The sequence below is a fragment of the Chrysochloris asiatica genome, unplaced genomic scaffold, assembly GCF_000296735.1.
Source record: "Chrysochloris asiatica unplaced genomic scaffold, ChrAsi1.0 scaffold00092, whole genome shotgun sequence".
Classification (NCBI taxonomy): domain Eukaryota; kingdom Metazoa; phylum Chordata; class Mammalia; order Afrosoricida; family Chrysochloridae; genus Chrysochloris; species Chrysochloris asiatica.
In genome coordinates this window covers 4,812,287-4,826,032 of record NW_006408610.1, presented here as the reverse complement: position 1 = coordinate 4,826,032, position 13,746 = coordinate 4,812,287, and positions in this window count along the sequence as shown.

The following is a 13,746-nucleotide window of genomic DNA, read 5'->3' as shown; positions in this document are numbered from 1 at the left end:
TGTCGCTATGGGTTGGAACCGACTCAATGGTACTTAACAACAACAACAAAGATTTACAGCCTTGGAAACCCTGTACAGGGTCACTATGAGTTGGAACCAACTCCACAGCACATAACCACCACCACCTTCTTCAGAAGGTCAAGGACATAAACAATGTATGAAAATCACTTTGTTGAGTCTATAGATACTTAAGTTCAATGTTGCTGTAAGTGCCATCAAGTCGGTTCTAACTCATGGTGACCCGGTTTAGGGTTTCCCAAGGGTGGCTGGTGGGTTTGAACTGGTAACCTTGCTATCCAGTGCTTGTCCTACAGTGCCACACCAGGCCTCCATAAATGTAATAAGATGGTTGTTTTATGCAAAAATTCTGTAATTTGAAGGGTGATCTCCAGCAGTCCTGCATGCTTTGTTGAGGGAGGCGCAAAAGGACTCCCCACTCTCAGATTCCCCTATAAGCAAAGAGATAGTAGTGCAAGGAAGTTTCCAAAAATTCAAGACAAGAGCTTTCCATTTCATTTTTTCTCAAACATCTTTTTCTCATATCTGCTGTGCTGACTTTTTTCTAAAATTTTTCAATTTTCCAAAAGGAAAAAAAACTATGAAAACCACTGACCCAAAGAATTCACACAAGTTTCAAACATAAAGTAATATTTAATATGGCATGGTCTTTGGCAATCAGCAAAAGTGATTTTGAATCAATTCTTGTTTTAAAAAAGTCTTAGAAAACTATAACTTGACAACAAATCTAAAAAGCAAAAGGGATTGGAAGTTATAAGAGTTAGCTCAGAACTGACCCCCGTTGGCATTTCTTCTTGCATGTGTAATGCGTTGCAGAGGCTGAATACCACTTGCTTGGTGTGGTTCTGTAGGATAAGCCGGGACTTCTAACCGTAAGGTCAGTGGTTCAAACACACCAGCCACTCCTCAGAGGCCCTACACAGGGTCGCTATGAGTAGGAACTGACTCAACAGCACTTAACAACAACGTCCGTAGGATAGGAGTCCTGGTGTGGTGCTGTAGGATAAGCACTGGACTGCTAGCCATAAGGTCGGCAGTTCAAACCTACCAGCCATTTCTCAGAAACCACACACAGGGTTGCTATGAGTTGGAAATGACTCTATAGCACTTAACAAAAACATTTGCAAGATAAGCACTAGACTGCAAACCACAAGGCTTGAGCCCACCAGCCGGTCTGCAGGAAAAAGATGAGGCTTTCTGCTCCCGCAAAAGACTGACAGCCTCAGCAACCCTCTCCAGGGCTGTGGGCATCGACTGGGCAGCACTTAACAACAACAAATGACCTTCTGTACTTTATACGTTGTTGTAAACTGCCATTGAGGCGGTTCTCACTCACAGTGACCCTGAACTGCTAACCATAAGGCTGGGGATTCACACCGACCAGCTACTCCTCAGAAACCCTATACAAAGTCGTGCTATGAGTCGGAACCAACTTAGCAGTACTTAACAACCTGCTATTTATCAGAAAATCCTAGCTGCTATTTACTTAGTCTAGACTGTTGTACTACTCAGATTGTTGTTGTTGTTGTTTAGTGCCATCAAGTTGGTTCTGACTCATAACAACCTTGTAGAGGTTTCTGAGAAGCGACTGGTGAATTTGAACCGCTGACCTAGAGGTTCAAATGGACCCCTTGTGGTCCAGGGCTTATCTGCAGCACCACTAAGACTCCGCCTTCAATATCAAAGACAACCTTTTACAATAACAGGATTTTTCTCCCTCGCCCCAGGGAAGAAAGGCATTTTAATCTTGAGCAAACATCCACAAAGTGAGGTTAGATACAGATGAGGTCTCATCTGGACATCCAAATGACCACGACTATGGTTAAATGCAGTAACCACAATGTGCTGCTAAGCTGGTCTTTTCAGTCAATTCACTTCATAACCTCTCTAATGCATGAACAGTATTCAAACTGTTGGCATATAAAGGAAAAAAAGCTAGTTTTGCTAACATGAGAAATAATACATGTCTCATGCTAGGGAAATAGACAAATGCATACAAAACAACTCTATCTCAACGAGAGTGGTTAATGAAAACACAGGTTCTGTGAGAAATCCTTTTACCTTTAGGCACATGCTCATAAAAGCTTTCTTATCCCAAAAGACTGTCAAAAACAGCTCTGGGTCTATCTAGAACTACACCCAAAATGGAGCTTTGAAATAGAAACTTTTTTTTCAAGTTACAGAGCATTTTAGGAATGTGCCTCAGTTACAGCCCACCCCCCAGCTAGGACTTGAAATGAAAACAAGTTTTGGAAAGGTTGAACACTCCAGTTAAATAAACCATTCTGAAAGCCCTAAGCTAACCAGCCCTAAACATATTTAGTGTGTAGGACATGCACTTGCCTATAGATTCAGTATCTTTTGGTAACAAGCTCATTTTTTGTCTCTGGCAACTTTACCAAGAATCAGGATTTAAAATTTTAAGAATGCATCTCAACTGTACATCTCATTCTTCTAAAGGATAGTACAATTCATCTCTTTCTTCCATTATCATATAGTCCAGGAATATGACAATGAACACAGCATCCAAGCTGAAGAATCTACAGATAATCTAGAAAATCTTTTCACTGATGGAGGTAGGAAGCCACCCTGGCACCTTTGCCTCAGACACAGTCCTATATACTTGGCACACTGGGAAATTCAATCTTTCAATCACATTTTAGGATGTTAGCCCGTTTTCCCAGTTGATAAGTTAGTCACAAACCACTAATAGATTACAGGAATCCTGGTGGTGGCCAAGGTTAAAGCGCCTAGTTGCTCATCAAAGTCAGCTGTTTGAGCCACTCAGGAGAAAGATGAGGCAATCGACTTTTATAAAGATTTGCAGCCTTGGAAATCCTATGGGGCAGTTCTACTTTGTCTTATGTGGGCACTGGTGGTGATGGGTGGTTATGTATTGTGGAGTTGGTGCCTACTCACAGAAATCAATTCAATTTACCATTTATTAAAGACTTTGCCAAGGGCTGTGCCCAAAGATAATTAAGAATCTCTGGACTGCTAGCCACAAGGTTGGCAGTTCAAACCCACCAGCAGCTTCAGGGCAGAAACATGAGGCTGTGTACTCCTGTAAAGATTTAGTCTTGGAAAGCCTATGGAGAGTCACTATGAGTCAGAAGTGACTCGATGGTTTCAGGTTTTTAAAAGTTCTATTCCTAAGTAGATCACAACTTTGCAACACAAGAGATAAACTAATAACCAAAATAAAATACAGTATATCCATAACAGATGTATACAAGACAATGGGGACATAAAATATATATATTGTTGTTGTTAAGTGCCATTGAGTTGATTCTGACTCATAGCGACCCTCTATAGGGTTTCCAAGGAGCAGTTGGTGAGCTTTAACCACCAACCTTGCAGTTCAAAGGACTTTGCAGTCTGACGCATTAACCCACAGCACCACACTAGGACTATCACAAATACTAATTTTGCTTTGTGTCTGCACATACATGTATGAAAGCTGACACATGAGTCTAGACTTGCTGGTGTGTGTGTGTCTGTTTGTGTGTGGGGGGGTGGGTGATGGTCTTGTTCTAGGCAGGAGCAAGAGCCCAGTGTTGGATAGAGAAATGGCAGGAATGCGTAGTTTGAAATAAAGTTGGAAAAATTCCGTATATTCTGACTGCTAGTATATGTCAATTACCAGTTCAATGCACATGCTACTTAGAAAACAAACAGTCTCTATCCTTAAGACCTCACAATCTCGGGAGAATGGCCGACTTCCTGCAGTGGATGAAGTGTACCCTCAGCGAAGCTGCTTGAGCTGAGCTGAACAAGAGGTCTGACTGGTGGGAGTAAGAAGAATAGATGGGAAGGATGAGAAGGAAGGAAGGAAGGAAGGAAAAAAGGAAGTCAGAAAGACCAGTTAGGAACCTCCTTCAATAATCCAAGTGAAAAATAAGAGTCTGAACTAATTAACAGTGACTGGGGGAATGGTGAGATGATGTTGGGTGGGCGAAATGCTTACAAGACAGATTCACCAGAACCTGTTGACCATGTGAGTGATGCTGTAAATGGAATGGAGTTAGGGGGGCAGGCTGGAGTCTGCAGGATAGATATCCTGCTGAGAAGTCCCATATCCATTGCGTACAGACAATTTTGACTCATATCAACCCTAAATGACTGGTAAGAACTGCCCCATAGGGTTACCAAGGGTTACCCTACAGGAGTCCTGGTGTGGCACTGTAGGGTAAGCACTCGATTGTTAACTGCATGGTCAGAGGTTCAAACCCAGCAGCCGCTCCACAGAAGTCCTATACAAAGCCACTAAGAGTCAGAACCGACTCAACGGCACTTAACAAAAAATATTGACTCTAGCAGTCTACCGTATCATTCTCCCATGGGGCAGCTGGTGGGTTCAAACTGCCAACCTTCGGTTAACAGTCAAGTACTTATAAGCACTCGTTGTGAGATGTCCAGTAGGTAGTTAGAAATGTGGATCTGGTATTCAGAAAAGAGGTTGGGGTTGAAAAAGATGCACTTGAGCATTATTAGCTACAGTGGAAACTGGAGTCATGGGAAATGATAACACTCAAGGATGGTGAGAAGGGGGCTGAGAACGGAATTATGCTTCCTTTCAGATGATTCATGTACAATGAATGCAATGTGCTTTTATGAGGAGAAAATACACCAAATTAGAAATTAATTCCCTCCCTCTATTAGCACAGTATCGTCAATAATGCCAGGTATATACTTCTTAATTTTTTTTTTTTTTTAGAAAAGCCACCCTTTTGACCAAAGGTAATCTTTCGAAATGTTTCTTGTTGGGGAGAAGCTAAATTAACATTATTTCCAACCAAATTTACTTAACTTTTTAAAAAGAAAAAAAAAAACGCATGTAGTCTCTGTCTAAAGCCCGAGGCAAAAGTCACTCTAACTGCAGCCAGGAGTACTGAGGAGATGCCAAGCCAGCATGCCAAACACCAATTAATTCTAGAGAACATATCAACAGTAGTAGTAGGTCTATCTGAGCCTGAGATAAAAGTTCATGAGGGACTACATTTATGCTCTTTTTACTGCTTTCTGCTCCTCTTCAATATTTCTGTACCGATTAACCAAATAGACTTGGCAGCAGTAGCTCACAGCCCTGGGGACCACATGTCAACAATGACTCGGAATATGGAAACTGTCCTTCACCTCCTCAAGGCCCCAACCATTTTTCAACAAGAGAGCTATACTGAGTCTTTGAATGTTTTAAAGTGAGTTATGAAATGAAATTGATTTGGCTCCTTTACCTATGGGCCATATTGTCAGTGTGTTGAAACTGCAAGCTTTTCTACCCTGTAAATCTTGGTGGTGACAAGAATCACTTACATGGTGAGATTTCAACAACAGAACCCAAGGAATAGTCTGCATAACACATTGTTTATGGAGTTCTGTATTTCATCCAAAATTCTCAATAGCTTAGATAATTGTAGTCCATTTCAGGAAATGTTAACTTGTTTCCTCAAAAGGGGCAATATCATGAAACCACAGTTTTCTTATGTATACAAAATTAATAATTTTGATGGGCAAAAGGCACGAACTGAAAACTATAGTTACTCAACTTACAGGGAACTTAGAGATTGTGTTGTGTAAAGTGGAGTGATCCCAAAATCAAACTCCCGATTCATTCATGTCACATTCTAAAAACAGTTTATGTGTGATTTGCAAACGTTTCCCAACAACTTCAAGCAATAATTTTCTCAAAGTGTACTGATTGTATTTAGTCCTCCGAACTCCTAGTTTTATATATTCCATAGGAGAAAGAGGAACCCTGGTATGGTGCTATAGGAGACGCACAGGACCCAAAGGTCCGTTTGACCCACAAGGACTGCAGTTCAAACTCACCAGCCACTCCTTGGAAATCCTATACTGGGTTGCTGTGAGTTAAAACTGACTCAACGGCACTTAACAACAAGAAATCTTCAACCTATTGTCTTCTACATTAATATTATTTGGTAGCTATAAGACCATAGAAGAATTGATGCTTTTGAGTTGTGGTGTTGGAGAATACTGAAAGTGCCATGGGCTGCCAAAAGAACCAATAGATCCATTTTGGAAGAAGTGCAGCCAGAAGGCTCCTTGGAGGTCAGGATGGCCAAACTTCGTCTCTCATACTTCAGACATGTTGTCAGAAGGGACCAGTCGCTGGAGAAGGATATCATGTTTGGTAAGGTGGAGGGTCAGAGAAAAAGAGGAAAACCCCCAACGAGATGGATTGGCCAAGTGGCAGCATTGATGGACTCAAGCATGGCAGCAGTAGTGAGGTTGGCCCAGGATCGGGCAGTGTTTCGTTCTGCTGTGCATAAGGTCACTATGAGTTGGTACCAACTCGATGGCACTTAACAACAACAACAACATCCCACCTTGGCCCATGTGAATTCATTAACTAGAATCTCTTCCCTTACTTTAGAGAACTTAATTCAAGGCCCTACTACCCAAAAGGAGTCCTGCTGTGGTGCTGTGGGTTAATGCGCTGGACCACAAGGACAGCAGTTCAAATTCACCAGCCACGAAACCCTATAGACAGTGGCAATGAGTCAAAACCAACTGGATGTCACTTAACAACAACAATTACCAAAGGAAAGACACTTGCTCTCTTGATTTCTGATCGTATAAGGATTGATGAACTTTAACATCTGCAAAGAATATTTCTCTACAGAGAGTATTTCTCTACATAGTAACCTCCAAGTCTTATTCTATTATGGTGTACATGACAAACCCAGATGCAAAATAGGTCAAGAATGTCTAGTCTAGCATTGAATCACATGTATGATCTTGTACTGTCTGACAGCGTTTCAGACATGAATACAGAAAAATTGCATGGTACTAAAATATTTCTGTTGTGTGCTGTTGATTCCACCTCATGACAGCCATAAATGACAGAAGAATGGCCCCAGAGGGTTTTTTCTGCTGTAAATCCTTACAGGACCTGACAGCTAGGTCTTTGCTCATAGAGCTGCTGATGGGTTTGAACCACTCACCTTTCAGCTAGTAGTCAAGTGCTTAACCATTGTGGGACCAGGACTTGCCATATTCTATGAATCCATGATGATACATAATGCGAAACTATAAGACTATTTTAATAGACCATTTATATGCCTCTAATTTTGTTTCCCAACAATGACTTGTAGCACACACTTTAAGATTCTAATCACCAAGGATTAATGATAAAGCCTTCTTAATAAATTTCAACCTTTCAACAACTTAAAACATACTATGAACATATTAGTATGTTAATGCACAACATAATCAATGAAGCCATCTTTCTTACTTGAACGGTGTTAAAGACATCAGGGCCATGGTTTTGAACAGCTACAGAAATACAGATTCTAAGATATGACACCATGGTACATTTGAATTTATCATACATGCTTTGGAGATCATTTTTGATTAACAAAATCAAGTTCCTAATGTCAGGGTAAGGAACTCTGGTAGTGTAGTGGTTACGAGTTGGGCTGCCAACCTCAAGGTCAGCAGTTCAAAACTACCAGCTGTTCCACAGGAGAAAGATGAGGCTTTCTGCTCCCATAAAGATTTACAGCCTCGGAAACCCTGTACAGTGTCACTATGAGTGGGAACCTACTCCACGGTACTTAACAACAACGTCAGGGTATTTTCGTGCCAGACATTAATCCTGAAAAGCAAATAAATAAAAAATCTAATGTAAGAATGACTGTTGATTTGAGATTTACTTTACATTTAGATTGCCACCTTCTCATTCTTTTCCAAATTGGTCATAATGCTGCCTCATCACCAACTCTAAATGAAAAGGAAGTTCAGGTGCTTTATAAACTTCTAGAGTTACAACCAACAAACACACAAACAAAATGTCTAGAAAACTTTTCCTCTGAGGGAACCATTTGGGTGTGGGGAAAAGTCATTTTCTAACTATTCTAAGAAAACAAGAAAATTTCAAAAAGATTACTAAACCTCTAACTAATGTCTCTTAACCCAATGAATTTTAACAGCAGCTGCCCTTTACTAAAGATTTGATGAGTCAGGCATACTGCAAAGAATCCTTTAACTCACTACATAATAATAGAATCTACCTCTTATGACTGCTAGTACCACTCCCCAGAGATCACAGACATACACGATTTTGCCCAGTATCACACAGCTGAGGGTGGCACAGCCAGGAGGCAGACCCTGACAGTATGATTCCAGTGCCCACACCGTTACACTATGTTGTTGCTATTGTTAAATGCTGTCGACTGATAGCCACCCTGTTTAGGGTTTCCAAGGAGCAGTTGGTAGGTTTAAACCACTAGCCTTGTGGTTAGCAGTCCAGTGCTTATCCTTCAGCACCACACCAGGACTCCCCTTACACTGCTGATGTTGTTAAGTGCTTTCAAGTCAGTTCCAACTCATAGCAACCACGTATAGGGTTTCCAAGGAGTTTGAACCCACTGACCGTAGGGTTCAAACTGACCTTGTGGTTGCGTGCTTATCCTATAGCGTCACACCAGGACGCCCACCTTGCTAATGTTTTCCTTACCATGGACATTTAGAACTAAGGAAGGGTCTGTATACGTTATTCATCTCAAACATGGTATCCTCGAATATTGGAGCACACAGCTCCTGCTTCTTTCTCATTCATATTACCAGTTCAGGCTCTAATCATTACACACCATCTCCAAGCACCTCAGCTACATATACAAAAATTCTATGTGGGTCTTTTCCTAACTAGTAACCTCAAGGTTGGCAGTTTGAAACTACCAGCGGTTCAGTGGGAGAAAGATGAGGCTTTCTGCTCCCATAAAGATTTACAGCCTCGGAAATCCTGTGCAGGGTCACCTATGAGTCGGAACCGACTCCACATCACATAACCACCACCAAACTGAAACTTAATACTCAATTTCCAAGGTAACTTGCTAAAACCACACACCACCCCTCAGATTTTCTCTTCAACATGAAAGGAGTCCTGGTGTGGTGCTGTGGGTTAATGCGCCAGACTGCAAAGCTGTTTGAACAGCAAGCTCACCAGCTGCTCCTCAGAAGCCCTATCCAGGGTCGCTATGGGTCGGAAACCACTGATGGCACTTAACAACAATGAAAGGATTGTAAGAATTGAGATAAAACAAAGTATATGATTTGTTGAGTGTAAATCTGATGATCTTGTTTGTAAACTTTCATTTGATTCACAATAAAAAGTTTTTTAAAAAGCAGCAGGGGAGGGGGAGCTGAAAAGAGATCAGAACTTTCATCTCCTTTCTAAGCAGGGGCTTACAAACACACCTGTGAACCCTCCCATCAGGTGTATGTTGTTTCCAGATCTCAAAACTCAGGTTGAATGACCAGTAAGTCTTTCCCACAAAGAGTGGCAAGCCTTGCAATTAAACAGCACTTTTCAGGCCCATTCAGCATAGGATGATCATCCACGTGCTGTTTCATAGGTGCTGCCTAAAAGGGACCATCTTTCCTTTTGGTCTCATTTCAGCAAGTTACATGTATTATTATAAGTCTTTTAACTACTGACTTTGCAAAATATACATAGAACCTCTTCCACACAGGAATCAATCAAGACCGACCAAGTACGCAGGAACCCAAAGGTGCAAAATCTTGTGCAAAAACTTGAGAAATAGGTCTACAAAGGAGCTATCCACTGCATCGATTTTAAAACCTTGTCCCTAAGGAGTCGCTGTAGGATAAGCACTGGACTGCTAACCACAAACCCACCAGCCACTCCTTGGAAACTCTATACAAGATTGTTATGGGTCGGAACTGACCTAAAGGCAGTTAACAACAAGGACTCTTGGGAACATTTAGAGAGACTTCTACCTCTACCCCAAGCAGCTCTACTTAGATCTCATTTGACAAACTTGAGATTCTACATAGTACTTTACAAACAACTTTTCTGCTGCTAAAGTTGGAAAAGTTCTAACTTAAGTTCTTGTCTTCATCTAACATTTAGATACACTATGGTCCAAAAAGGCTTTCATTGAGTTGCAAGACCCTTACATTAAAATCCAAATAGCCTGATTCCAATTCACTAATGTTCTAGCCAGTAAAACCTGCTACCTCCTCAATCCTTCAGGAAATCTCAAAATTCAATCAACGCTCCCTATCCTGTTTTCCCTTCAGAATTACTTCCTACTTGGACTCTCACACCTTGTTTCAGGTCCTCCTTCCCTCATAACTACATGACTGGGTAGAAATGGGAGGTAGAGGAGCAGCTTATACTACGCACCTAGTAAAGTGACCCAAACAGGAGTCCTGGTGGGGCGCTGTAGGATAAGCAGTGGACTGTTAACCATAAGGCCAGCAGTTCAAACCCACCAGCCGCTCCTCGGAAACCCTTTATAGGATCATTATGAGTCAGAACCAGGACTTAGCAACAACAGTGTCCCAAACACTAGCAAAGCACAGCTGCTTCTGGATAACAAAATTGTTCCCAGAATACTTTCAATAAAAGTGGCTGAGGTGCCCCAGGGATTACCCACATGACTAAGATATTAAATGTGGGGCAAAATCTTCTCCTTGTTTGGAATGAGAAAGGGCCTTTCAGTAGACCTCTTTCAATATGCAGAATTCAGTCATCAATGTACTCCTTGTTAGTGTCAATGGGTACCACACACATAGCTAATGCAAGTATGTCACTGCCATTACTATGTTCAGGAAAAAACTAGGCTATAAATATCAAGGGAAATCATAACATCATTGTTGTTGTTTAAGTGCTATGGAGTTACTTCTGACTCATAGCAACCCTGTATAAGGGTTTCCAAGGAGCGGCTAGTGGATTTGAAACACAGACCTTAAAGTTCAAACCGACCTTGCAAGTCCAGCACATTAACCCACAGCACCACACCAGCACTTGTATTTAGTATTGTTAATTATATGTTAATTGATTATCAATTGTAACCTAATTAAGACTATTAATTACAATGTACTTGTGTGGCGCTGTGGTTTAATGTGCCAGACTGCAAAGCCGTTTGAACTGCAAGGTCGGCGGTTCAAGCTCACCAGCTGATCCTCGGAAACCCTATACAGGGTCGCTATGGGTCGGAACCGACTCAACGGCACTTCACAACAACAACAACAAAACACTCTGTAAGACAGGTGCATATAGAGTAAGTGCTGAAAGGAGGATACATAACAAAGTACTAATACATAACAAAGTACTAACAAATCAGACATATAAAAGGAAAAACCTTAGTATTTTACTCAATCAGGGTAAACATTTGAAATCATCACATAAGCAAGTTCTTTCATAATTTTTAAAACTCCAGCAACTTTTCCCTATTTTCAAAAACGTCAAATTAAATACGCCCATGTCATAATACTGATTAGTGGGTACCCAGCTGGGAAGTTTCATTCATCCAGTCTGCTAATACACCCTCCTGTAGGCAGTTACAGCTATACTTTGAAAATTCAACCTGATGAAAATGTCATTCAATTCTAGGCAGAGAAGGCTGACAGTCTCATGTATCTGGTTACCTCAAGCTCATGTGGTACCCTACTGGGTCTGTCAAGTTTTTCCAATGGTGTATTTTAAGAGATTACAACTTGATACAATTCTTGAGGTCTTTCAGAGACACACAGATATGGTAAAGGGACACTCCACTAAGATACTACCAAAAACACATACCACTCAAACCCTTTCCCTATCCAGCTGTAAAAAGCTGCTGAAATATACATGCCTGTTACTGAAATACAAATTGCCAGTAAACTCATACTTCTATTGGTAATTTCTGAGCAGTCTTCACTATAAACTGTTCCTATAGCAACTACTATTGCACTGTTATTGTTACGTGCCTTGAGTCAGTTCCGACTCACAGCAACCCAGGATAGGGTTTCTGAGAAGCAGCTGGTGAATCTGAGCCGCCGCCCTTGTGGCGTTTATCCACATATTACACTGCGACTCTGTATCTGCTAGTGGATTTTATTTTCTTTTAATGCACATCAAAATTTGCCCTTTCATCCTGTAACTATAAAATCCAATGACCCCCTAGCACCACCCCTATTCCATAAGTGAAAGTTAATGTCTACCTGACACTAGGCAGCAACTTCTATGAGCAGATAGTTCAGAATGTTTGCTCATAGTTACGTGGTGGCCTTACAGAGACGCACTAAAATTTACCAGCCACAGAAAATACCTCAGAGTTCACAATCAGCAATCATGACTAGCCACCTGCCAGGAATCCTTTCTGTCTTGAAGTCCTCAGTTCCATCAGAAATTAATTTCCTTTGTGACTAGGCCATGAAGACTAGCTGAGCTATTTCAGAAAAATTTGGACATTATGACCCTGTGGGGGATGGAGAGATTTAAAAAGCATGTTAGAAACAGCTCCACCATACACAGAAGACCACAACTGTTGTTGAGGAGTGCTGTCAAGTCGGTTTGACTCATAGTTACCCTGACTAGGGTTTCCGAAGAGCAGCTGGTGGGTTTGAACTACTGACCTTGCAGTTAGCCAGTGTACATCCTACAGCACTACATCGGGAGTCCTACCAAGAAACTCAAGATTATTCAGGAATCCGAATATGCAAAAATTACAATCCCAAAATATCAGTCAACTAAACTTTGTATATTGACTGATAATCAACATACGCAGTCCTTTGTATGAAGTCCTGGTGTGGCATTGGAAGATAAGCCCTGGATAGAAAGGTCAGTTTGAAATGCAAGAGAAGTGGTTCAAATTCACCAGCCACTCCTCGGAAACCCTATACAAGGTCGCTATGAGTCATAATCGACTTGCAGGCACTTAACAACAACAAACTTAGCATATTGTATGGATAATAGAATTTGTCATCCCTCTGCCTAAAAAGTATTCAAATGAAATAGGATAGTTAAAAAGTGCCAAATGTTTATCTAGAAATCCACTGAATTTACCAGAAGGGATAGGACCAAGTAGGTATGGTAAAAAGCGACTAATATTAAGATAAAGAAAATAGGAATAAGACTTCTAAAAACAATATGTACATATAACTAAGACTCTTAGAAAGGACTAAAATCATATTGTTGAGGAAAACAAAGACAGACAATAGAAATATGGGGACAGATTACTAAAAACTAAAAGTTGAGTAAGCTTCAAACAGTAAGGTGCATGTATGTCACTAAAGCTTTTTAGTTGTTGTTGTTGTTAAGTGCCATCGAGTCGGTTCCGACCCATAGCGACCCTGTATAGGGTTTCCGAGGGTGTAAATCTTTACGGGAGTAGAAAGCCTCATCTTTCTCCTGCGGAGCAGCTGGTAGTTTCGAACCGCTGACCTTAAGGTTCGCAGCCCGATTCGTAACCACTACGCTACCAGAGCTCCTTTTATAGGAAATACCAAAGCATTTTATAGGAACCAAGAAAAGGTGGAACTTTCAAAACACTCACTGGACTAGTAGAAAATTATAGTTTCCTAGTAAAAATCACATTGATTAATTTCTAACTCAAGCAACAACTATAAAAGTCACTTTTATAGCCCAATCCAATTATGAAGGTGCAATAATTACAGTACTAACAAAACGACCTGCTCCAATATGACTTAAAAAATAGCAATCATTGATGTGTGGATCTGCTGTGGAGGAAAGGTAATCTGAAAGATTAAGAGGCTGACCAACTGAAATAACAGAATCAGCATGTTCCAGAGTTATAAACATAAAATGGCCAAGGTTCCAAAGAACTTAAATGATAGGTAGATTGGCTGTTAACACATCTTCCACCGCCCCCCATGCCCCGGGGGGGAAAAATCATTTAAATTATTTGCTTACTTCTGTTAAAAATAAGACTAATATCTCCCATATCAAAAAGGTCAAAT